Here is a 26,702-nt window from a genome sequence, read left to right as displayed (position 1 = left end):
TAGTTAGGTTTAAGTAGTTCTAAGTTCTAGGGAACTGATGACCTCAGAAGTTAAGTCTCATAGTGCTCAGAGCCATTTGAACCATTTTTTTGTTTTAAAAAACGAACCCCTTTTTCATGGCGGCATTTACTCTAGATTGAACGTTCGGCTTGTATCACATATACGAGTACATGTCGCCTCTATGGATTCGATGTTGGCCTTACGTTAACGTTAGAAACAAAACTTGAGTGCATATAATATATCCTGCAATACAACAACTGTCAAGCACGTACAATAATCAGGTAGCGGGAATAAAATATTTTTTAACCTTGAAACTTCCAGGTCTTTGTGTAATTAGCATATTTCAGGCAAAGAATTTAAGTTACCAAGAATGTTTATTGCTTAACAATGGATGGAGCCAGACGAGATAGTGAAAAATGTCAACTAGTAAATTTAACTACCGATAAACAGTATCTAAATGACTCAAATTTGAGGAAAGGTCTTTCCGTCGCGTTTCTACGCGAACACTGAAACTAAATCTATGTCTGGTTACCTCGAATTGCGCATAGTTTTACTTCAACACGTGTGTTTAGAGCAGGGTAGTGCTTACCAGTAATAAAACTCTTACTGCGTCCTTCATTGCTAGTACTGTAATTCCATTCCCATTTACATTAGCCGCTCTTTGAGACCCATCCAGAGCTGACTGCGTTCCACACACAATCGGTAATACCTTGTTCCACAAGCTATAACCGTAACGGTGCCTTCAATAGGAAACAAACAGCAACGGCATTTGCCGAAAGCGCGATCCTCACCTGGAACTAAGCCAAGCTAACACGCGCCGAGGGCAGGCACGGCGCACTTCGTTCAGCCTGGCAGAACCCAACACCGCCATATACGACCACACGGGACACAACACACAGCCTACGGCATACGGCTAATTGCACGGTGGCTCCGCTTCTCGTCTCCGCACGGACGTATTCATTCTCTCTCCCAGCCCCATCGCGCTCGGCTTTTTAAATCTAGTCGCGCCAGAGTCCCTCTAGTAATCAGAGCTTCAATTTAGCGCGAGATATCGAACCGAGATAAGCACTGAAGCTAGGTCGACCGCACCACGGCTCATCGCGAATGACTGGACGGAATTATAACAGCAGACTACTTACCGCTTTAATACAGGACAAACCCATTAATTAATCCATGAATCCGACTTTAATCTCCTAGGATACCGTGAGTTATACCTATAACTGAGTGTAAGCTGAATTGATTCGAACCCTCACTAATAACATAGATTCCTAAATCGACAGCTCCCGTGGATACATTTACCTTGCAGTCATTTTTTGGCCATGGTGACAGCTTTACGGCGTCATATGTTGACTGAGATGTTTTCTAACTTTACAAATAATAAAAAACTTCGAATAACGTTTATTTATTACTGTTCTGAATAAAAACAGTAACACGAGATCGATGCACTGAAATATCTCGCTGTCACAGTGTTTCCACCTTTACCCTAGGAAAAACAATACAGCGCCATCTCGAAAACATATGCACATCTATCGTCCTAACTACACTCGTCGGTATTGTCTCAAGACTGTCACCAATACTTCGTAAATGTCAAGCGTAACTGAGATAGAAAAACTCTGGAAGAAAGAATGAGTGGAAAGAAAATGTAACAGATCTACTTCAGAGACTGCCTACACTACGCTTGTCCGTCCTCTTTTGGAGTACTGCTGCGCAATCTGGGATCCTTACCAGACAGGATTAACGGAGTACATTGAGAAAGTTCAAAAAGAGCAGCACGTTTTGTATCATCGCGAAATAGGGGAGAGAATATCATTGACATGATACAGGATTTGGGGTGGACATCGTTCAAACAAAGGCGTTTTTAGTTGCGGAGGAATCTTCTCACGAAATTTCAATCATCCGTTTTTTCTTCAGAATACGAAAATATTTTGTTGACGCAGACATACATAGGAAGAAACGATCATCATAATAAAATAAGGGAAATAAGAACTCGCACGGAAAGACACAGGTGTTCGTTCTCTCCGCGTGCTGTTCGAGATTCGAATAATAGAGAATTATTGAGAAGGTGGTTCGATTAACGCTCTGCCAGGCACTTAAGTGTAATTTGAAGAGTATCCATGCAGATGTAGATGTAGATTAAACGTTCAGCCAGTGAAAACGTAACGAAGCCAATATCATAAATATTGTAGAGATATAAAGGAATTCCAGAGATCATATAAAGTACGGGGCGTGGAAGAATAGTGTGGAAGAAGAGTAGTGAGAACAGTAGTAAATGGATTGCTAACACGGATAAGGGAGGAAACGTCCAGAGAAGGGCAAGGCCATATACAAGTAACAAGAAATAAGAACGAGAACAGAAGTTGTCAGTGCTAAAATTGAACCAAGCGACATCTGGACGTGAAAGACATAACATTGTTCTGTTTGGATTCATGACATCTATGCACTTAGTGGTTCAAAATGGTTCAAATGGCTCTGAGCACTATGGGACTTAACATCTATGGTCATCAGTCCCCTAGAACTTAGAACTACTTAAACCTAACTAACCTAAGGACAGCACACAACACCCAGTCATCACGAGGCAGAGAAAATCCCTGATCCCGCCGGGAATCGAACCCGGGAACCCGGGCGTGGGAAGCGAGAACGCTACCGCACGACTTAGTGCCCGAACGAAAAGTTGTAAGGTAAATGAAAGTAATTGTAATAAAACTGTTGAAATCTGACTAGAATTAAAATATAGAATTTCCCTAAAAACTATTCGCACACACACACTCTAACAAACACGCGCCCGCACTGAATTCTACTTATCCGTAGGTTACAAAACCTATTATAAGAAGGAGAAATTCAACAGAGAATGATATAGAACACGACAGGAAAATGTCACAACACACTAAAATGGTCAACTTAAAAGTTAGATTTGATTTTAGACATTCTATTAAAGTTCAAAAATGTTTTATCTTCCTGCATTTGGCTGCAGTCTTCTGGCATTGCAGCCTTCATACACTCCTGGAAATTGAAATAAGAACACCGTGAATTCATTGTCCCAGGAAGGGGAAACTTTATTGACACATTCCTGGGGTCACATACATCACATGATCACACTGACAGAACCACAGGCACATAGGCACAGGCAACAGAGCATGCACAATGTCGGCACTAGTACAGTGTATATCCACCTTTCGCAGCAATGCAGGCTGCTATTCTCCCATGGAGACGATCGTAGAGATGCTGGATGTAGTCCTGTGGAACGGCTTGCCATGCCATTTCCACCTGGCGCCTCAGTTGGACCAGCGTTCGTGCTGGACGTGCAGACCGCGTGAGACGACGCTTCATCCAGTCCCAAACATGCTCAATGGGGGACAGATCCGGAGATCTTGCTGGCCAGGGTAGTTGACTTACACCTTCTAGAGCACGTTGGGTGGCACGGGATACATGCGGACGTGCATTGTCCTGTTGGAACAGCAAGTTCCCTTGCCGGTCTAGGAATGGTAGAACGATAGGTTCGATGACGGTTTGGATGTACCGTGCACTATTCAGTGTCCCCTCGACGATCACCAGTGGTGTACGGCCAGTGTAGGAGATCGCTCCCCACACCATGATGCCGGGTGTTGGCCCTGTGTGCCTCGGTCGTATGCAGTCCTGATTGTGGCGCTCACCTGCACGGCGCCAAACACGCATACGACCATCATTGGCACCAAGGCAGAAGCGACTCTCATCGCTGAAGACGACACGTCTCCATTCGTCCCTCCATTCACGCCTGTCGCGACACCACTGGAGGCGGGCTGCACGATGTTGGGGCGTGAGCGGAAGACGGCCTAACGGTGTGCGGGGCCGTAGCCCCGCTTCATGGAGACGGTTGCGAATGGTCCTTGCCGATACCCCAGGAGCAACAGTGTCCCTAATTTGCTGGGAAGTGGCGGTGCGGTCCCCTACGGCACTGCGTAGGATCCTACGGTCTTGGCGTGCATCCGTGCGTCGCTGCGGTCCGGTCCCAGGTCGACGGGCACGTGCACCTTCCGCCGACCACTGGCGACAACATCGATGTACTGTGGAGACCTCACGCCCCACGTGTTGAGCAATTCGGCGGTACGTCCACCCGGCCTCCCGCATGCCCACTATACGCCCTCGCTCAAAGTCCGTCAACTGCACATACGGTTCACGTCCACGCTGTCGCGGCATGCTACCAGTGTTAAAGACTGCGATGGAGCTCCGTATGCCACGGCAAACTGGCTGACACTGACGGCGGCGGTGCACAAATGCTGCGCAGCTAGCGCCATTCGACGGCCAACACCGCGGTTCCTGGTGTGTCCGCTGTGCCGTGCGTGTGATCATTGCTTGTACAGCCCTCTCGCAGTGTCCGGAGCAAGTATGGTGGGTCTGACACACCGGTGTCAATGTGTTCTTTTTTCCATTTCCAGGAGTGTATAAAGAACAGCATCATACTCGAAAAGCTGAACGGAACTTCCGACGTTATCCACTAGATCATTTACATACATTCTACATAGTAACAGCACTTCAATAATCCCCTGAGGTATATTCGAAATCAGCCACGCATGTGTCAATTTTGATAAAAACTTTCTATAGCTACTTTATTTTCGACAGCCGGTTTCGACAGATTTTGCTGTCATCTTTTGGTCCTCAAATTTTTTGTTACAAAACATATTCGTTGTGACAGAATCTCATGTCATGTTGCCATAATACTGGATAGTCATAAATGAAAAAGAAAATGTTCAAATGTGTGTGAAATCTTATGAGGCTTAACTGCTAAGGTCATCAGTCCCTATGCTTACACACTACTTAACCTAAATTATCCTAAGGAGAAACAGACACATCCATGCCCGAGGGAGGGCTCGAACCTCCGTCGGGGCCAGTCGCACAGTCCATGACATAAATGAAACATTTATAATCAAGAAGCATCTTTTGTATATGGTCATGTCCGTATATGTAGCGCTCGCAGATGACTGTCAACTCTTAAAAAATCACAGTATACCAAAAAATGCACATTTGTATCTCTGTTTACGTTTGCTTGACATGTCGGGTCGTAACAAATAACTTTGAAGACTGGAAGATGACATCAAAGTCTGTCGAAACTGGTTTCCGAAAATAATGAAGAATTTATAGATCTTGGCTACAGAAAGTTTTTTATTTTACGAAGTAAAACAAGTATCTCATTCTAATTTCTCAACACACAATTTTAGTTTACTAGGAAGATTAAATGCTTTAAGTATTCATTGTGTAGTTTCAGAAACCTTGAACATAATCCAGTTTTTACAGTATTCGTTGTAGGAGCGAATTCGAAGGTATAGTGTATTCATACCGTAGTACTTAGGTTTTTATGCAAGACGACGATAACAGCTAGATCAGTTTTATAGTTCGTGTACGGGAGACGCGCCCGAATAGCGGTGCGTGGTAAAGCCCGCTTCCGAGACAGGAAGGTGCGCCGACCATGGATCATACCCGCCTGGAGGACTACCGACGAGAGCCGGTGTGCCACCAGCCTGGATGTGATTTTCAGGCGGTTTCTCACATCCCACTAGGTGAATGTGCGACTGATACTCAAGTTCCGTCTCAATATCGAGGCAACTCCGCTGAAGAGTGAAAAATCATTACTTTAAGCATTGCTATGCGCAAATGCGTACAATTAAGAGCAAGAGTTAAAAGACTGATAGTAGAAGTTGTAACAGTGACTGATAGAATTTCTTTCATGTCTAGTTTTGGCGTGAAAGCCAGAAAAACACGTATACAGTGAGAAACACGTAGTATGAAAGCAATTCGGTAAGGACCAATGCCTTTACAATGAGGTGGCAAAAGTCATGGGATCCCACCTAATATCGCGTCAGACCTGCTTTTGCCCACCGTAGTTCAGCAACTCGGCGTGTCATGGGCTCAAAAGACGTTAGAAGTTCGTTGCAGAAATATTGGGCCATGCTGCCTCTGTAGCAGTCCATATCTGTGAAAGTATTGCCGGTGCAGGAATTTGTGGACGAACTGATCTCTCAATTATGTTCCATAAATGTTCAATGGGCTTCATGTCGGTCGATCTGTGGTCAAATCATTCGCTCAGATTGTACAGAACGTTCTTCAAAAAACTAGCGAACAATTGTGGCCCAGTTACATTTTTGGGGACACTTCCAGTCAATGATCGGTTCAGTTCGACCAGAGCACCTAGTCCATTTGATGTAAACACAGCCCACACCATTATGCAACCATCACCAGCTTGCACAGTGCCCTGTTGACAACTTGGGTCAGTGATACCCAAACCCTACCATCAGCTCTTACCAACTGAAATTGGGACTCATCTGACCAGGCAACGATTATACAGTATTCTTGGGTCCAACCGATATGGTCACGAGTCTTGGAGAGGCGCTGCAGGCGATCTCGTGCTGATAGCAAAGACACTCGCGTTGGTCGTCTGCTGCCATAGCCCATTAACGCCGGATTTCGCCGCACTGTCGTAACGGATACGTTCGTCGTATGTCCCACATTGATATCTGCTGTTATTTCAAGTAGTGTTTCTTGTCTTTTTGCACTGACAACTCTACGCAAATTCTGCTGCTCTGGGTCGTTAAGTAACAGACGTCGACCCCTGCGTTGTCCGTGGTGACATTTAGTGCCAGAATTTAGCTATTCTCTGCACACTCTTGACACTGTGAATCTCGGAATATGGAATTCCCTAACGATTTACGAAAGTGAATGTCCCGTCATGTAGCTCCAACTACTATTCCAGGTTAGAAGTACGTTAATTCCCCTTATGTGGTCAAAATAATGTCATAAACCTTTTCCATATCGATCACCTGAGTGCAAACGACAGCTTCACCAATGTGCTGCCCTTTTATACCCTGTATATGCGATGCTGCCGCCATCCGTATATGCGCATATCACTGAGAGTCACAATCCCATACTTCAGTGATCGTTCTCAGGATGTGGTAATTTTCAAATCTTTTAAAGTCGATATCGTATTCAAGTCAACAATTCGCTGCGAGTCGATCTATTCAACAGTATTCCGTGCGGCATTCTCCTTTACATATATCTTGCTTATTAATTTATCCGCACTATTTTCGTGATAACAGTTGGCCCCGGCCAGCTGTTTTATTACGTTCAGCTGAGACATTCTGTCTTGCTTATTCATCGGTACACTAAATGCTCGATTTACTAGACATCAAAAGGCAGAAAGTTTTTGGCTATTCTGACGACAAGACCTATGTAATAAAATACCCGTTGTTGTCAGCTTCCTGAATGCTTTGATGGCATGTCTACCATCTTGCTTCACAATACTTAAGTCGAGAAGTTTCAGTTCACCATTTTTCTCCTGTACTAAAGTAAATTCAGTTTCATTGTGTAAATCATTAAATTTATTTACAATTTCGGAAACTTTTCTTTCATTGATCATAAGCAGCGTCTACATGGTACTTGTAATATAAGATTTTATCCACAGGGTGTTGTTGGTTAATGAGGTTCCTTTTTTCGAATTTATTATGCTGTGGTTCTAGGTACGGTGGAGTCCTTAGCCATTGCATCTTTTTGCATATAAAATGTATTGTTAAAAGAAACTTAATTATAATTGAGAACAAATTTTAGAAATTCGATAAATCCCACAATCTTTGTTGAGATAGTGGTTATCATCATGAGTAGTGTTTTATACTTTAGCAGATTTGCTCTGATGACCTCAATGGCTTCATTAACAGGCATATTTGCACAAAGGTTTTTAATACCTAAAGACACAAGCTGGACAACATCAACAACAGGCTCATCCTTGATTTCATTAATCTATGCTGAGTTGTTACTGACTAAAAGTTTTCCCCGAAGACATAAAACTCTTAATATTTTCTTAAGCATTTTGGAGCTGTCCCTAGAATTAATAATCACTCTAACAGGACGATTTTCCATGTGTATGTTTAATTGGGACCTAAGCTGTGGACTCCTTGGGATTATGACAGAATAACACATCTTTGATCCTTCCTTTAGAAGCTCAAATATCTTTTATAATACATTTTTTAGGGATAGAAGCTGAAGCAATGAATTAAAATTTCTGCCACAGCAGGGACTCGAATCTGGCACTTCTGCTTATTAGGCAGATGTGCTCATAGCATTGTGGCTACCACAGGCTTGGCCTAGGGTAGTCCATGAAGCCCTGGCAGCCACGTCGCTACAGTGATGTAGTGGTTAGCACATCTGCCAAGTAAGTAGGACACCTGTCCACCCCCGATAGCTGAGTGGTCATAGTCCGCTGTTAGCAGCGGTGGGGCAAGGTCGTCGTGCCTGTGTCCCCCTGTTAGCGCACCGCGCGCGCGAGTGTTTACTGTTTACCTTCCGCTGCGGCGAGTGTCACACGTCCGTGTCTCGGTAGTGCCATGGCGCACTTGTACCGCAAGTCCACCATTAAGATCACATTTCAAGCAGACTATGCAAGACCTCGAGCACTTGACATTGAACGTTTCATCCGGGAAGAACTTCATATTGCACCTCAAGACATCATTGGGATCCCCTTTTCTATAACACAAAGTGTCGTCTACATAAAAATGATCAATGAAAAGGCGTGCACTGATGCTGTGTGTCTACACGTTCATGGACTTAAATTCAAGCATTCTCATGGTCACATAGGAACTGTCACGATCGACCGCGCTGGATTAGGCCTTCGCACTCTGAGGGTCTTCGAGCTGCCATTCGAAGTCCCGCCAGATGTTGTGATGACAGCTTTCAAACCGTACGGCAACGTGCTAAGCCACTTGGCTGAAAAATGGCAAACGTTTGAAACGTACCCCGTCTTAAATGGAGTACGACAAATTAAGATTGAACTGACGAAGCATGTGCCATCCTATTTAGTAATTGGCGGCTGCAGAGCCATTGTCATGTACGACGGACAACCGCGTACCTGCGCCGGCTGTGGCCAGGAAGGACATGTCCGATCGGCCTGCATTCAACGCCGACTGACTCAGACACCGGTTGGTGAAGTTCCATCCCCGGCGACGCCTACTTCACTCCCCATCACGTATGCAGCGGCTGCAACCGCAACAGCTGTTCCTGCCCAGGATCGTAACACCATATTGCAGTCAGTGGTCGATGACAGTGTGGCGGACAGCATATCCCCCTCTACAACGTCATCGGCAGACTTGCCTCAAGACGGTGATCAATTGTGCCACCAAGACGAGCCTAAAGAGAAGATGGAAGTAGAAACTGAAATTGTCCTGACCTCTGCCTTCCTACCAATGGAGACCGCATCAGATGATTGTGGCCCGCACTCTGACACAGAACAACATGTCCGGAAACAACGGTCCCCTCGAAAACGCAAGAAACGGCGCCATACGCCATCCGATGATTGCCTACTTCGGATGTGTGACCCGGACGAACCTCCTGCATCGGACGACAATCAGGACTCTACCACCACAACTCACCCTTCCCGTCACGATGCTACGGCGGATACAATTTCTGAGCCTCAGTCTGACAACATCACTTCTGCTACTGACCATGCGCGCGAGCGCTCTACTGATAGCACTAATCATCAGTTACCAATTGCTGCATCTGATTCTTGGGCGGATGATGTCGAGGAAGAGCCACTGCACCAGGAGGATGCCGAAGGCAGAGATGCTCCCTCGGCTGTACCCAGCACCGACCAACAACAGTGACTACGGCTGTATCGTCAGCCTCTGTGGGGCCTCCCCTGCCGCCCACATCTGGCCTCCTACACAACCCAGTTGCCGACCTGGCTGACCAAACGTACCGTCTAGCGACGATTAACATCAACAACATACGTGCCCGACATAAACTAGCGATGCTACAGGACCTGCTCAACGCAGCAGACATCGACATTGCGCTCCTTCAAGAGGTGTATGTCACAGACTTCAAGGGACCCTATGGCTACAAGACTTGGGTCTCACATGCGTCTGCCAATGGCAGTGGTGTGGCGATCCTCCTCCGCGAAGGTATATCCGCAGAAGACGTCGAGTATCTCCCTGACGCCAGAGGCATGGCTCTTACTATCCAAGGAGTCAAACTTATTCATCTATGCACCGTCAGGATCTGGTCGGCGTCGCGAACGATCCACCTTTTTCGCTCATACAATCACGCCCCTCTTTATGGGCCGTCAGGACGCCTTGATAATGGAAAGGGACTTCAACTGTAGCCAAGCACCTAAGGATCAGTTACCACATCATTCTCCCTGCGCAGAACTTACGACAATTATAAATAATCTTCAATTGGTGGACTCGTGGGTACACGTTTGTGGCGATCGGCCCTGATTTACTCACTACACCAGCCATTCCTCCAGCCGCATCGACCGGATTTACATCTCGCGCTCCATAGCTGTGGGGACAAGAGCTGCCGAAGTTTGGCCCACAGCTTTTTCTGACCACGAGGCCTACATCTGCGCTATTACCCTCGGCCGCCAGAAGGTATGGCACAGCCGTGGTCCTTGGAAGTTGAACGTCGCCCACCTCGCTTCTCAGGAATGCCGCCGCCTTATAGAGAACACGTGGGACTCTTGTCGCCGCCGGCGTGGTACCTACCGGTCTACACTGTCGTGGTGGTTACTCTGCGCCAAACCAGCCCTCCGTAAGACCTTGATAGGCTATGGCCGAGATGTTGCAGCATGGAAGAGACATACCATGGACTTTTACTACAGCATCTTAAGGGAATGTACAACACTGCCGTACTCACCTGCACGGCAGGTGACGGTGAACCGTGCCAAGGCACAGATCATCAGATTAACACGTTGCCACCTTGAGGGTGCGATCGTCAGAGCGCGCACTCAAGACAGAGTGGCCCAGGAGGAACCTTCCATGTACCACGTCATTGCAGAACGACGGCGCCGACGCAGGACACTGATCCAAGCTATCACGACGGAAGACGGACGACGCCTTGATACCCAGCGCGACATAGGAAACGCCCTTCATGCTCACTACGCTAGGTTGTACTCGGAACATCGACATCCCCCAGAGGTGATCACCGAAGTCTCTCAACTCACTTATGGCTCGATCTCTCCGATAGCGGCGGCGAATTTGACTGCAGATGTAACGGAAGAGGAAATCATTGAAGCAATACAGGCTGGGGCTGCTCATAAGTCCCCGGGACCTGATGGCCTTCCTCTGGAATTTTACCGGACGTATCAACAATTGCTGGCACCAGCATGGACTGATATTTGCCGCGATCTTATGTCTCCCACGACTCAGATACCTGGGGCCTTCCTAGAAGGACTGATTGTGCCTATACACAAACCACGAGGCGGATCCAGGATCAGTGACTATCTGCCCTTGACCTTACTCAACAGTGACTTGAAGATTTTCACCCGGCTTCTGGCGGCACGCCTAAAGCGATCAGTACGATGTGTTGTGTCGCAGGACCAGGCATCGTTAGGTGGTGGCCATAATATTCGCACTGCATTGTGCCGATATAGAGATATGATCGCGCTAGCCAAAGCTCGCCAACTGCCAGGAGTTTTGGCCTCACTCGACTTTAGCCAGGCCTTTGACAGAGTCGACCACACATTTTTGATGGAGGTACTGCGACACATGGGGTATCCGGACGTCATAGTTAATGTACTGATGCGTCTCCTACGCGGCGCGACGTCCAAGGTGTTATATAATGGCCGTCTTACGCCGCCGATACAGATCCAGCGATCGGTGCGACAAGGCTGCCCTCTTTCGGCGATATTGTACGCCGTCGTCTTGGAACCACTCCTCTGCGGCCTCCGACAACGCCTGACTGGAATGTCCCTTGGTGGACACACTTTTTGCTGCACTGCCTATGCGGATGATCTGGTACTCCTTCTTCGCAATAATGACGATGTTCGTGCAGCACTGGCGTGGGTGGCGACCTACGGCTCGGCATCGGGGAGCCATCTCAATCTCCACAAATCACACGCCCTGTCTATAGGCAGAGGCCTACCCGACGAGAGTGTCGCACCGCTAAGAATCAGTGACACAATCCGCTGTCTTGGCATTGATTTCACATCTGACATGAAGCGTTCAACAGCCCTTAACTACAGGCGTTTATTGCATCAGATGAGAGCAGGAATAAGTGACCACCGTTTGCGACATCTAGACCTCCTGCAACGGACACGATATGCTAACGTCTATTTGGCGTCACGTATCCCCCATTTTGCACAGATACTCCCCATACCACCTACCCTGGCTCACCGCATGTTGGCGGTTTTGGGATCCTTTGTTAATACGGGCATGTTATTTAAAATTCGTTACGAGTCCCTAACCCTCCCGAGGAGCAGAGGGGGTTTAGGCCTTTGTCATGTTCAGAACAGAGCGAAGGCCCTGTTCGTCAGCTGTCACCTGCAACTGTGGCGACGAAGTCCGACGTGCCTCACAAGTCTCTTACTGGAAGCCTTACGACCAATCTCACTCGCACCCCCTGTGATGATATCGGACATCCCAGCACCTTTCTTCTACATCAGCCAATTCTTCCTTGAATTCAGCTACATCCGCACCGCACTACTACCCACACGCTTGATGATGACGAGGGCGATATATGCTGCCATGCAAATGAACAGGACGCCGAATGTGATTGAAAGCAAACACCCCACCACAAAATGGCACGCTGTGTGGCAGGCAGTGAATGCCACCACCCTTGATACTGACGTGCAGTCTGCATGGTACGTAACTGTTAATGGGAAACAGTTGTGCCAGTCCGCATACATCACATCCATCTAGCTGATTCACCCTTGTGTGCCACATGCCAAGTGATTGACACGGATGAACATCGTTTCGAATGCGGGTCGGCAAAGGACGTTTGGTATTTGGTGCGTCAGATATTGGCTTTTCTCACACGCACGACTCCCTACAGGATAACTACCCGATCACTTCTTTTCCCCGATAAGATTTATTTCCCAAGAGCAAAAACGAAGTCTGTGACGTGGATCAGCGGCCACGCTGTTCACTACCTCTTCGGTAATGGCGAAAAGACGGTACCCGATTTTTGGTATTACCTCATGAACGACATTGTGCGATCGTCAAGAACCCTAAATATAGGCAATATTTTTCTAATTTTCTTTGGAGCGCATTCCATAATCCGCCTCGCAGCTGGATTATCGATGACATGAGAAGATAACCATAGCACCTCTTCCCAGTTCCTTTTTTTATGAGATTGAACAAACAACGAAAACAACACAGCAACGAGAAGACAGTCATCGCAAAATTCGCAGCGGGCTGTAGTATGGAGCATCCTTTGTCGTAACGGGACGACTTCCTATTATTCTGTTTCTGTAGCCGAAGAGGAACGGCCTTCCTTTTACCCATTTGTATAAAAATAAAATAAAATAAAATAAAAAAGCAGAAAAACAAACCTTCCAAAATCCTTTTTCCCTTTTTTTTCATTTTTGTTAAAAAAAAGTGGTAGAAAAAAAAGTGGTCAGCGCGACAGACTGTCAATCCAAAGGGCCCGGGTTTGATTCCCGGCTGGGTCGGAGATTTTCTCCGCTCAGGGACTGGGTGTTGTGTTGTCCTAATCATCATTATTTCATCCCCATCGACGCGCAAGTCGCCGAAGTGGCGTCAAATCGAAAGACTTGCACCAGGCGAACGGTCTACCCGACGGGAGGCCCTCGTCACACGACATTTCATTTTTCAGTAGGACACCTGCGTTCCAGTCCTGGCTGTGGCACCAATTTTAATCCATTGCTTTATCTTCTTTCCTTATCTAAGATAAAATTGTGTCGCATATATCTCCAGGAAAATTTAATTCCATCAGATTAATACTTTTTCTAACTTTACTTGTAACGCTTTTGTGGAATCCCTGGCTATTTTGGTAATATTCTTTTGCGAAAAGAACTTTAATGTATTGTTGGTGTTTTGGTGTTCATTAACAAATATGGTAGTATTACATTTGTTAGATATAGTGACGATTGCATCATTAGTATCAGGCTTTAAGATACCAAAAGCAACAGTTTTGTAATCATTACTATAAGGCCATCGGCACGTCCGAAGACGATAGAGCCTTTCTGCCACTCTGTTACTTCTTCACATTGTGCCATCTTGCTGTGCTGATTCCATGAAACTGACTGGCGCACATACACCACTTCAGTGCCATGGTAGTGGTGCCTGGTACACATTCTACACCGTTACCTGCGTTCGAAACCGACCGGTGTGCTCTTCTGATATTTTGGCTGGTGAGGTTAGTTTGGCTCTGTCTGACACAAACAAACATGTATTCTTTATTTCATGTGAAGGAAAGCAAGGAAATCGAGAAATGTATATACATTGAGGTAATAAAGGCCATGGAATAGCGATATGCATGTATACAAATGGCGGTAGTATCGCGTACACAAAGCATAAAAGGGCAGTGCATTGGCGGATCTATCATTTGCATTCGGGTGGTTCATGGGATAAGGTATTCGAAGTGATAATGGCAGAACGGCGGGAATTAACAGACTTTGAATGTGGAATGGTAGCTGGGCTACACGCATCGGACATTCCATTTCTGAAATCGTTAGGGAATTCAATATTTCGAGATCCATATAGTCAAGAGAGTGCCGACAATACCTAAATTCAGTCATTACCTCTCACCATGGACAACGTCCGCCCCGATAGCTGAGCGTGAGGGATTGCCGTCCTACGGGCCCGGGTTCGATTCCCGACTGGGTCGGAGATTCTCTCCGCCCAACGTGAATTAAACGCAGAAATCAATCTCGGACGTACAACGAACGTATTCGTTACGACAGTGTGACGTTAATGGGATATGGCAGCAGACGACCGACGCTAGTGCCTTTGCTAACAGCACGACATCGCCTGCAGCGCCTCTCCTAGGCTCATGACTAGAAAACTGTGGACTGGTCGAATGAGTCTCGATTTCAGTTGGTAAGAGCTGATGGTAGGGCTCGAGTGTGGCACTTACCCCCACGAAGCCATGGACCTAAGCTGTGAAGAAGGCACTGTTCCAATTGGTAATGGCTCCATAATGGTTTGGGCTGTGTTTACATGGAATGGACTGTGTCCTCTGATCCAGCTGAACCAATCATTAACTTGAAATGGTTATTTACAGCCATTCTTGGATTTCATGTTCCTAAAAAACAATGGAATTTATATGGATGACAATGCGCCATGTCAACATGCCTCAACTGTTCGTGGTTGGTTTGAAGAACGTTCTGGACAATTCGAGCCCAATGATTTGGCCACCCAGATCGCCCAACATATCCCAGTGAACATTGTGGGGCATAATCGAGAGGTCAGTTCGTGTACAAGATCCTGCACCGACAACACTTTCGCAGTTATGGACGGCTATAGAGGCGGCTCAGTATTTCTCTAGTGGACTTCCAGCGACTTGTTGATCCCATGCTACACAGAGTTACAGCATTACGCCAGGCAAAAAGAGGTCCGACAGCCGGCCGAAGTGGCCGAGCGGTTCTAGGCGCTTCAGTCTGGAACCGCGCGATCGCTACGATCGCAGGTTCGAATCCTGCCTCGGGAATGGATGTGTGTGATGTCCTTAGGTTAGTTAGGTTTAAGTAGTTCTAAGTTCTTGGGGACTGATGACCTAAGATGTTAAGTCCCATAGTGCTCAGAGCCATTTGAACCATTTTTTGAGGTCCGACACTGTGTTAGGAGTTATCCCTCAGTATAGTATGAAGAGGAGCAGAAGATATTAATTGTGGCTGCGCTTGGCACATAGTGGAGCGGCGGGGGTCCAGGGGACATCTGTGGCCGCTCCAAGGCCGGCTGGCCGTGCCGTGCAGCCCTGCGTCAGCCGCGGTCTCAGCTCTTGCGCCCGAGGCTTCCCGTGTCACAAATCTCTGCACAAACAAAGCGGAACGCCGGCGCACCGCCGTAGTGAATCTGCCACTGCGTTTGTCCTCGCTCGGCACCACAAAGCGCGCACTAAGCCATCGAAGTTCTGCGGGGTTGCCGATACTAATGGCGGTCTCTCCCGAGACTTGAAGCTAGTCGAGTCTTGTCACAACGTCGAATTACACTTTGTGTAGCATTCGCAACCGCAGAAAGCAGAATCGGGCGCGTCAGATTTTTGGTTACTGGAGAGGGACGTGGCAAGTGAGAGAAAAGATCGCTTTCTACGCCACAAGTAGAATTAAGAGACGCCATGTTGCATTACATTATCAGCACCTTGTACTGACGGTCTTTCCAATATTACGTGAACATAATACATAGAGTTAGGTACTTTAATAACGTACTCTTCCAGCATTTGTCACTGCTACTTCAGTATATATTTGCTCCGCCATGAAAGAGCCGAAAAAACTAAAATCTCGATGAATAATAATGTAAATAAATGTTGCATTCATCTTTTATTCTGTTCGTAATCCAGGCTCGTCATATTCTGGGTTTTTTATTTCAGAGTAAAGACTCTTCTTCTAGGTATCACAGCACAAGGTTTTATTACACATTTTCATATGTCAGAACAGTAGAGATTCACACCAGTCTTCCTTTTTGTGCTAAAAAGTGCTTCTACATTCAGTGCCTTTTGCGTGATAACAAAAGACGCGCGATGTTTCACGTGGAATAACAGTGAACTCTAACAAAGAACATGCGCTTGGCGCACAGACTACGACTGGTTAAAGGCTAGATGACTGCTGAACAACTACTGACTCATTTGGCGCGGGTTCAGACCTATAAATTACAACATGAGCTTATAGTATGTTCTAGAAGCGATAATTTGTCAAAATAACAATGGCATTAACTTCATGTTTGTAAGTAAGTGGACAATTTAAGCAAAACTGCGTCCTTTGATGTTTTGAAAAATGTAAGGATAAAAATAGTAACATAAATTGTTTCAAACAATTACGAAATATAACTTTTGAAATTATGGAATATACCATGTGTACAAGACAACAAATACTTATCGTTCTACAATATACGAAGTTATTTATGAAGACGTTAAGCATATTTTTTAAACGCAACAGTAGTTTTCTATCTGGTGAATAATAAAATTTCATGGAAAATTACGTAAATTACACATGGAAAAACATTAGAAATATGTGGCATTTGTTGTAATTAAAGTGGAATCTATAGGTTAACTAAATATTGTAGCGAAAATAAAGTTTCAATATATTGTTGAATAATTTGGGGAAGTGTGAAATTTTCATACATATTTTAGCATAGCGTATTAAACCAACAGAAAGGCCTCCTGTATTTTATACCTACATTTGGAGTGAACAGCCTAAGAAAGAGAAAGGATCGCAAATTTCGTTAAGCTGGAATGGTACTGCTTTATCTCTGTTAGAACCCGATGTCGGTATTTTGCGGGGTTTTTGTATTACAACTCAAGTGCTATGAATGTGTGTGGTTCAAAACCACACGATAGCTCAAAAACCCGTAGACTTTGGTACGGTGTCTTTTAAAAACTGTCAGGAAACGACGTATTGATGCTGAAAGGTTTCTCGTATTTGGTGTTTTCGTATTGTAAATTGCTTATTATGAAAGTATGCCATTTCAAATCACCAGTGCATTGCAGATTTACCAAAAACGAATTGTTTTTAGTACGACTCGTTGTAATCAAATGTCAGTTAATAACATGTCGGCGATTAAAGTCCTCAGGACATGGTACCACCAAAGACATAATACTAATATTTGTCTACTGTAATGTTGAGTACAGATTCACGGATTATGAACTGAAACCATTTCGCGTCCTGGTTGTTGCAAATATTTTTTTGGTCACTTTCAGATTTTGCTAAAGATTCTGCGACTTTCTTATTAACTTAATAAAAGTATGTTTTGTAGCCTCGGTGGATATTCAAGAGCGCTATCCGTTCAGGACTGAGGTATTTTTTTATGTGAACGTGACAGCTAGCATGGATCAAGGGACTCTAAATTAGATATGTACGTCAATGCTTGATTCGTTCGTAATTCAGTCTGCGAACTGGTCTTAGTTGATAACTGCGGATGGAGGGTTCTGTTGCCTCAAATCACGATGAGGAACGTGTGCCGTGTGGTAAACCAACTCATTTCTGAGCGTACACTAACCACGATGGAAACCAAATTTTGCCTGCCTCATGATGAGAAATACGTCCTATGAGATGATGGTTAACGAGCAGCATGCTGCAATTCTCTATAAGTTATCATCTTAGTGGACAGCGAAATATGAGAATCTAGTCACAATGGTGAGTCTGAAACTTGATGCATCGCGGAGGCCACTGTCAAGAGATTACTTACTTTCATATTATGGAAACAAATTTTAGAAGATAGCTACATAGAGACATATTATCACAAGAAAAATTTATTTACATTCAAAAACTCTATTTTAGCTGTAGTCTTTTACATGGCATAAATGTGGCTGGTATTTTTATATCATTGTGTGTCTTTTTACACATAGCATGCTGTTGAAGAATGCCTAGATAAGGAAGAATAGTGAAGCGGCGTAAGTGAAGAAAGAGTTAGTCCCAAACCCTTAGCCGTCCTCACATGGGACGAAGCAGCTAACGTTGACGTGGACGCGATAACTGCGGACATCCGACCTCACGAGAGACAGCTGCGTCGGCACACGGGACGAGTTGGTTAACGTGATTTGGGCTTTTTGAGCTCTCCAGCGGCCGTTGCCGGCTTTATTTGGCTCTAAAACCACACAGTTTCTTCGGGAAAATGGATGGGCGTAAAATAGCTGCGTTAACTCTGCTAGCGGTTGTCTAAGAAGAGTGGAAAAAATCGTGAAGAAGATTATTGAGTCGACGATGGTTTCAACAACGAACCGCTGGTAGAGAAACACTACATAATGCTGTATAAGTATCTATGATACATACCAGTAAAAGTTATTCGATAATTCAATTTAATTTTCATCTCATTTTGGGTTTTAAATTGAATATGATTAAGGTATAGTGTCTGATGTCAGTTTGAGCGTGCAGATTATCCATATTCTCGATGTTTCATTGACTACCAACACAATGAAGTAAGGCACTTCATCACATAGACTTGAGGATCGAGATTCGTTTAGTAATTTCATTCGAATGGAAGAGGAGATTTATTCGAAGCTGCTCACCATCACTCAAAAAGATATTTACCGGGAGCATTCAAACATGAGACAGTCCACAAAACCTAGAGATAGGTATACATTAAGTTGGTGCATAAATTCGTAGCGCGTTTGTTTTGCATGTTGGTACTCCAGCTGCTATGGGTTTATTTACATTTGTCATTTTTTATTTGTAGTTCACCGTTGTTATTGTAGTTTACACATTGTCACTTTGTCATTTAGAGGTAGTTGAGTGCAGCTGTGGACACTAGAAAATTGAGTGCAAAGTGAAGAAATCAGAACATTTCAGATATATTCTTATGTTTGAGCCCATTAGAGGGCTGACAGCAGCGGAGGCAGCCAGAAACATTTTCGCCGTGTATAGGGATAATGCCATTGGACAGAGCATGACAAGAAAATTATTTTCTCGTTTTAAGGATCGTTTTGACATTAGTGACTCTCCACGTTCAGGAAGACCTTCGGGGTTTGTCTCTGGTTCTGAGGACTATGGGACTTAACTTCTGAGGTCATCAGTCCCCTAGAACTTAGAACTACGTAAATCTAGCTAACCTAAGGACATCACACACATCCATGCCCGAGGCAGGATTCGAACCTGCGACCGTAGCGGTCGCGCGGTTCCAGAGTGTAGCGCCTAGAACCGCTCGGCCACTCCGCCCGGCCCTTCGGGGTTTGATGAACACCTTTTAAACGCATTGATCCTCAATGATCGACGTCAGTGTTCTCGAGAACTGGCAAATGTGATGAAATTTGATCATGGTGTGGTATCTGCATGCAATGAGGAATGTTCGAAAATGGGATGTATGGGTACCGCAAGCTCACATCCCAGTACACAAAAATCACCAGGTAGCCATCTGTGCATTTCTGCTTGCTCGTCATCAACTAGCTCGTGAACAACACCGATCATTCCTGTATACTGTATCCATACTGCTGACTAGAAATGGGGTTTTTAGCTTACACAGGGAAAAGAAAGGAATGGCTGAGGCCAAACCGACAGCTACTCCCCATACGAAGATCTGTGCGCATTCACAAAAGGTTTTGTTATGAGTCCGGTGGAACAGCGAAGGTGTGGTGTTCTACGAATTGCTTCCTCGCGGTCTAACCATCACTGCTGACATTTTTATCAACAACTGAGACGTCTTGCAGACGCAATCCAAGAACAACATGAAGTGATGTTACTCCATGATAACGCCCGCCCACATTCTGCTAAACTGACAAAAAACACTATACAGGAGATGGACGCTGTGGCCGAGCGGTTCTATGCGCTTCAGTCCGGAACCGCACTGCTGCTAAGGTCGCAGGTTCGAATCCTGCCTCGGGCATGGATGTGTGTGATGTCCTTAGGTTAGTTAGGTTTAAGTAGTTCTGAGTCTAGGGGACTGATGACCTCAGATGTTAAGTTCCTTAGTGCTTAGAGCAATTTGAACTACACTCCTGGAAATGGAAAAAAGAACACATTGACACCGGTGTGTCAGACCCACCATACTTGCTCCGGACACTGCGAGAGGGCTGTACAAGCAATGATCACACGCACGGCACAGCGGACACACCAGGAACCGCGGTGTTGGCCGTCGAATGGCGCTAGCTGCGCAGCATTTGTGCACCGCCGCCGTCAGTGTCAGCCAGTTTGCCGTGGCATACGGAGCTCCATCGCAGTCTTTAACACTGGTAGCATGCCGCGACAGCGTGGACGTGAACCGTATGTGCAGTTGACGGACTTTGAGCGAGGGCGTATAGTGGGCATGCGGGAGGCCGGGTGGACGTACCGCCGAATTGCTCAACACGTGGGGCGTGAGGTCTCCACAGTACATCGATGTTGTCGCCAGTGGTCGGCGGAAGGTGCACGTGCCCGTCGACCTGGGACCGGACCGCAGCGACGCACGGATGCACGCCAAGACCGTAGGATCCTACGCAGTGCCGTAGGGGACCGCACCGCCACTTCCCAGCAAATTAGGGACACTGTTGCTCCTGGGGTATCGGCGAGGACCATTCGCAACCGTCTCCATGAAGCTGGGCTACGGTCCCGCACACCGTTAGGCCGTCTTCCGCTCAAGCCCCAACATCGTGCAGCCCGCCTCCAGTGGTGTCGCGACAGGCGTGAATGGAGGACGAATGGAGACGTGTCGTCTTCAGCGATGAGAGTCGCTTCTGCCTTGGTGCCAATGATGGTCGTATGCGTGTTTGGCGCCGTGCAGGTGAGCGCCACAATCAGGACTGCATACGACCGAGGTACACAGGGCCAACACCCGGCATCATGGTGTGGGGAGCGATCTCCTACACTGGCCGTACACCACTGGTGATCGTCGAGGGGACACTGAATAGTGCACGGTACATCCAAACCGTCATCGAACCCATCGTTCTACCATTCCTAGACCGGCAAGGGAACTTGCTGTTCCAACAGGACAATGCACGTCCGCATGTATCCCGTGCCACCCAACGTGCTTTAGAAGGTGTAAGTCAACTACCCTGGCCAGCAAGATCTCCGGATCTGTCCCCCATTGAGCATGTTTGGGACTGGATGAAGCGTCGTCTCACGCGGTCTGCACGTCCAGCACGAACGCTGGTCCAACTGAGGCGCCAGGTGGAAATGGTATGGCAAGCCGTTCCACAGGACTACATCCAGCATCTCTACGATCGTCTCCATGGGAGAATAGCAGCCTGCATTGCTGCGAAAGGTGGATATACACTGTACTAGTGCCGACATTGTGCATGCTCTGTTGCCTGTGTCTATGTGCCTGTGGTTGTGTCAGTGTGATCATGTGATGTATCTGACCCCAGGAATGTGTCAATAAAGTTTCCCCTTCCTGGGACAATGAATTCACGGTGTTCTTATTTCAATTTCCAGGAGTGTATATTCTTATGTTTGAGCCCATTAGAGGGCTGACAGCAGCGGAGGCAGCCAGAAACATTTTCGCCGTGTATAGGGATAATGCCATTGGACAGAACATGACAAGGAAATTATTTTCTCGTTTTAAGGTTCGTTTTGACATTAGTGACTCTCCACGTTCAGGAAGACCTTCGGGGTTTGTCTCTGGTTCTGAGCACTATGGGACTTAACTTCTGAGATCATCAGTCCCCTAGAACTTAGAACTACGTAAATCTAGCTAACCTAAGGACATCACACACATCCATGCCCGAGGCAGGATTCGAACCTGCGACCGTAGCGGTCGCGCGGTTCCAGAGTGTAGCGCCTAGAACCGCTCGGCCACTCCGCCCGGCCCTTCGGGGTTTGATGAACACCTTTTAAACGCATTGATCCTCAATGATCGACGTCAATGTTCTCGAGAACTGGCAAATGTGATGAAATTTGATCATGGTGTGGTATCTGCATGCAATGAGGAATGTTCAAAAATGGGATGTATGGGTACCGCAAGCTCACATCCCAGTACACAAAAATCACCAGGTAGCCATCTGTGCATTTCTGCTTGCTCGTCATCAACTAGCTCGTGAACAACACCGATCATTCCTGTATACTGCATCCATACTGCTGACTAGAAATGGGGTTTTTAGCTTACACAGGGAAAAGAAAGGAATGGCTGAGGCCAAACCGACAGCTACTCCCCATACGAAGATCTGTGCGCATTCACAAAAGGTTTTGTTATGAGTCCGGTGGAACAGCGAAGGTGTGGTGTTCTACGAATTGCTTCCTCGCGGTCTAACCATCACTGCTGACATTTTTATCAACAACTGAGACGTCTTGCAGACGCAATCCAAGAACAACATGAAGTGATGTTACTCCATGATAACGCCCGCCCACATTCTGCTAAACTGACAAAAAACACTATACAGGAGATGGACGCTGTGGCCGAGCGGTTCTATGCGCTTCAGTCCGGAACCGCACTGCTGCTAAGGTCGCAGGTTCGAATCCTGCCTCGGGCATGGATGTGTGTGATGTCCTTAGGTTAGTTAGGTTTAAGTAGTTCTGAGTCTAGGGGACTGATGACCTCAGATGTTAAGTTCCTTAGTGCTTAGAGCAATTTGAACTACACTCCTGGAAATGGAAAAAAGAACACATTGACACCGGTGTGTCAGACCCACCATACTTGCTCCGGACACTGCGAGAGGGCTGTACAAGCAATGATCACACGCACGGCACAGCGGACACACCAGGAACCGCGGTGTTGGCCGTCGAATGGCGCTAGCTGCGCAGCATTTGTGCACCGCCGCCGTCAGTGTCAGCCAGTTTGCCGTGGCATACGGAGCTCCATCGCAGTCTTTAACACTGGTAGCATGCCGCGACAGCGTGGACGTGAACCGTATGTGCAGTTGACGGACTTTGAGCGAGGGCGTATAGTGGGCATGCGGGAGGCCGGGTGGATGTACCGCCGAATTGCTCAACACGTGGGGCGTGAGGTCTCCACAGTACATCGATGTTGTCGCCAGTGGTCGGCGGAAGGTGCACGTGCCCGTCGACCTGGGACCGGACCGCAGCGACGCACGGATGCACGCCAAGACCGTAGGATCCTACGCAGTGCCGTAGGGGACCGCACCGCCACTTCCCAGCAAATTAGGGACACTGTTGCTCCTGGGGTATCGGCGAGGACCATTCGCAACCGTCTCCATGAAGCTGGGCTACGGTCCCGCACACCGTTAGGCCGTCTTCCGCTCACGCCCCAACATCGTGCAGCCCGCCCCGCATCGTATGCGTGTTTGGCGCCGTGCAGGTGAGCGCCACAACCAGGACTGCATACGGCCGAGGTACACAGGGCCAACACCCGGCATCATGGTGTGGGAAGCGATCTCCCACACTGGCCGTACACCACTGGTGATCGTCGAGGGGCACTGAATAGTGCACGGTACATCCAAACCGTCATCGAACCCATCGTTCTACCATTCCTAGACCGGCAAGGGAACTTGCTGTTCCAACAGGACAATGCACGTCCGCATGTATCCCGTGCCACCCAACGTGCTTTAGAAGGTGTAAGTCAACTACCCTGGCCAGCAAGATCTCCGGATCTGTCCCCCATTGAGCATGTTTGGGACTGGATGAAGCGTCGTCTCACGCGGTCTGCACGTCCAGCACGAACGCTGGTCCAACTGAGGCGCCAGGTGGAAATGGTATGGCAAGCCGTTCCACAGGACTACATCCAGCATCTCTACGATCGTCTCCATGGGAGAATAGCAGCCTGCATTGCTGCGAAAGGTGGATATACACTGTACTAGTGCCGACATTGTGCATGCTCTGTTGCCTGTGTCTATGTGCCTGTGGTTGTGTCAGTGTGATCGTGTGATGTATCTGACCCCAGGAATGTGTCAATAAAGTTTCCCCTTCCTGGGACAATGAATTCACGGTGTTCTTATTTCAATTTCCAGGAGTGTATATTCTTATGTTTGAGCCCATTAGAGGGCTGACAGCAGCGGAGGCAGCCAGAAACATTTTCGCCGTGTATAGGGATAATGCCATTGGACAGAACATGACAAGGAAATTATTTTCTCGTTTTAAGGTTCGTTTTGACATTAGTGACTCTCCACGTTCAGGAAGACCTTCGGGGTTTGTCTCTGGTTCTGAGCACTATGGGACTTAACTTCTGAGATCATCAGTCCCCTAGAACTTAGAACTACGTAAATCTAGCTAACCTAAGGACATCACACACATCCATGCCCGAGGCAGGATTCGAACCTGCGACCGTAGCGGTCGCGCGGTTCCAGAGTGTAGCGCCTAGAACCGCTCGGCCACTCCGCCCGACCCTTCGGGGTTTGATGAACACCTTTTAAACGCATTGATCCTCAATGATCGACGTCAATGTTCTCGAGAACTGGCAAATGTGATGAAATTTGATCATGGTGTGGTATCTGCATGCAATGAGGAATGTTCAAAAATGGGATGTATGGGTACCGCAAGCTCACATCCCAGTACACAAAAATCACCAGGTAGCCATCTGTGCATTTCTGCTTGCTCGTCATCAACTAGCTCGTGAACAACACCGATCATTCCTGTATACTGCATCCATACTGCTGACTAGAAATGGGGTTTTTAGCTTACACAGGGAAAAGAAAGGAATGGCTGAGGCCAAACCGACAGCTACTCCCCATACGAAGATCTGTGCGCATTCACAAAAGGTTTTGTTATGAGTCCGGTGGAACAGCGAAGGTGTGGTGTTCTACGAATTGCTTCCTCGCGGTCTAACCATCACTGCTGACATTTTTATCAACAACTGAGACGTCTTGCAGACGCAATCCAAGAACAACATGAAGTGATGTTACTCCATGATAACGCCCGCCCACATTCTGCTAAACTGACAAAAAACACTATACAGGAGATGGACGCTGTGGCCGAGCGGTTCTATGCGCTTCAGTCCGGAACCGCACTGCTGCTAAGGTCGCAGGTTCGAATCCTGCCTCGGGCATGGATGTGTGTGATGTCCTTAGGTTAGTTAGGTTTAAGTAGTTCTGAGTCTAGGGGACTGATGACCTCAGATGTTAAGTTCCTTAGTGCTTAGAGCAATTTGAACTACACTCCTGGAAATGGAAAAAAGAACACATTGACACCGGTGTGTCAGAACCACCATACTTGCTCCGGACACTGCGAGAGGGCTGTACAAGCAATGATCACACGCACGGCACAGCGGACACACCAGGAACCGCGGTGTTGGCCGTCGAATGGCGCTAGCTGCGCAGCATTTGTGCACCGCCGCCGTCAGTGTCAGCCAGTTTGCCGTGGCATACGGAGCTCCATCGCAGTCTTTAACACTGGTAGCATGCCGCGACAGCGTGGACGTGAACCGTATGTGCAGTTGACGGACTTTGAGCGAGGGCGTATAGTGGGCATGCGGGAGGCCGGGTGGACGTACCGCCGAATTGCTCAACACGTGGGGCGTGAGGTCTCCACAGTACATCGATGTTGTCGCCAGTGGTCGGCGGAGGGTGCACGTGCCCGTCGACCTGGGACCGGACCGCAGCGACGCACGGATGCACGCCAAGACCGTAGGATCCTACGCAGTGCCGTAGGGGACCGCACCGCCACTTCCCAGCAAATTAGGGACACTGTTGCTCCTGGGGTATCGGCGAGGACCATTCGCAACCGTCTCCATGAAGCTGGGCTACGGTCCCGCACACCGTTAGGCCGTCTTCCGCTCACGCCCCAACATCGTGCAGCCCGCCCCGCATCGTATGCGTGTTTGGCGCCGTGCAGGTGAGCGCCACAACCAGGACTGCATACGGCCGAGGTACACAGGGCCAACACCCGGCATCATGGTGTGGGAAGCGATCTCCCACACTGGCCGTACACCACTGGTGATCGTCGAGGGGCACTGAATAGTGCACGGTACATCCAAACCGTCATCGAACCCATCGTTCTACCATTCCTAGACCGGCAAGGGAACTTGCTGTTCCAACAGGACAATGCACGTCCGCATGTATCCCGTGCCACCCAACGTGCTTTAGAAGGTGTAAGTCAACTACCCTGGCCAGCAAGATCTCCGGATCTGTCCCCCATTGAGCATGTTTGGGACTGGATGAAGCGTCGTCTCACGCGGTCTGCACGTCCAGCACGAACGCTGGTCCAACTGAGGCGCCAGGTGGAAATGGTATGGCAAGCCGTTCCACAGGACTACATCCAGCATCTCTACGATCGTCTCCATGGGAGAATAGCAGCCTGCATTGCTGCGAAAGGTGGATATACACTGTACTAGTGCCGACATTGTGCATGCTCTGTTGCCTGTGTCTATGTGCCTGTGGTTGTGTCAGTGTGATCATGTGATGTATCTGACCCCAGGAATGTGTCAATAAAGTTTCCCCTTCCTGGGACAATGAATTCACGGTGTTCTTATTTCAATTTCCAGGAGTGTATATTCTTATGT

Source organism: Schistocerca nitens, chromosome 3, assembly GCF_023898315.1.
Source record: "Schistocerca nitens isolate TAMUIC-IGC-003100 chromosome 3, iqSchNite1.1, whole genome shotgun sequence".
Taxonomy (NCBI): Eukaryota; Metazoa; Arthropoda; class Insecta; order Orthoptera; family Acrididae; genus Schistocerca; species Schistocerca nitens.
The sequence above is the reverse complement of the archived record's forward strand: the minus strand, read 5'-3'. Positions refer to the sequence as shown.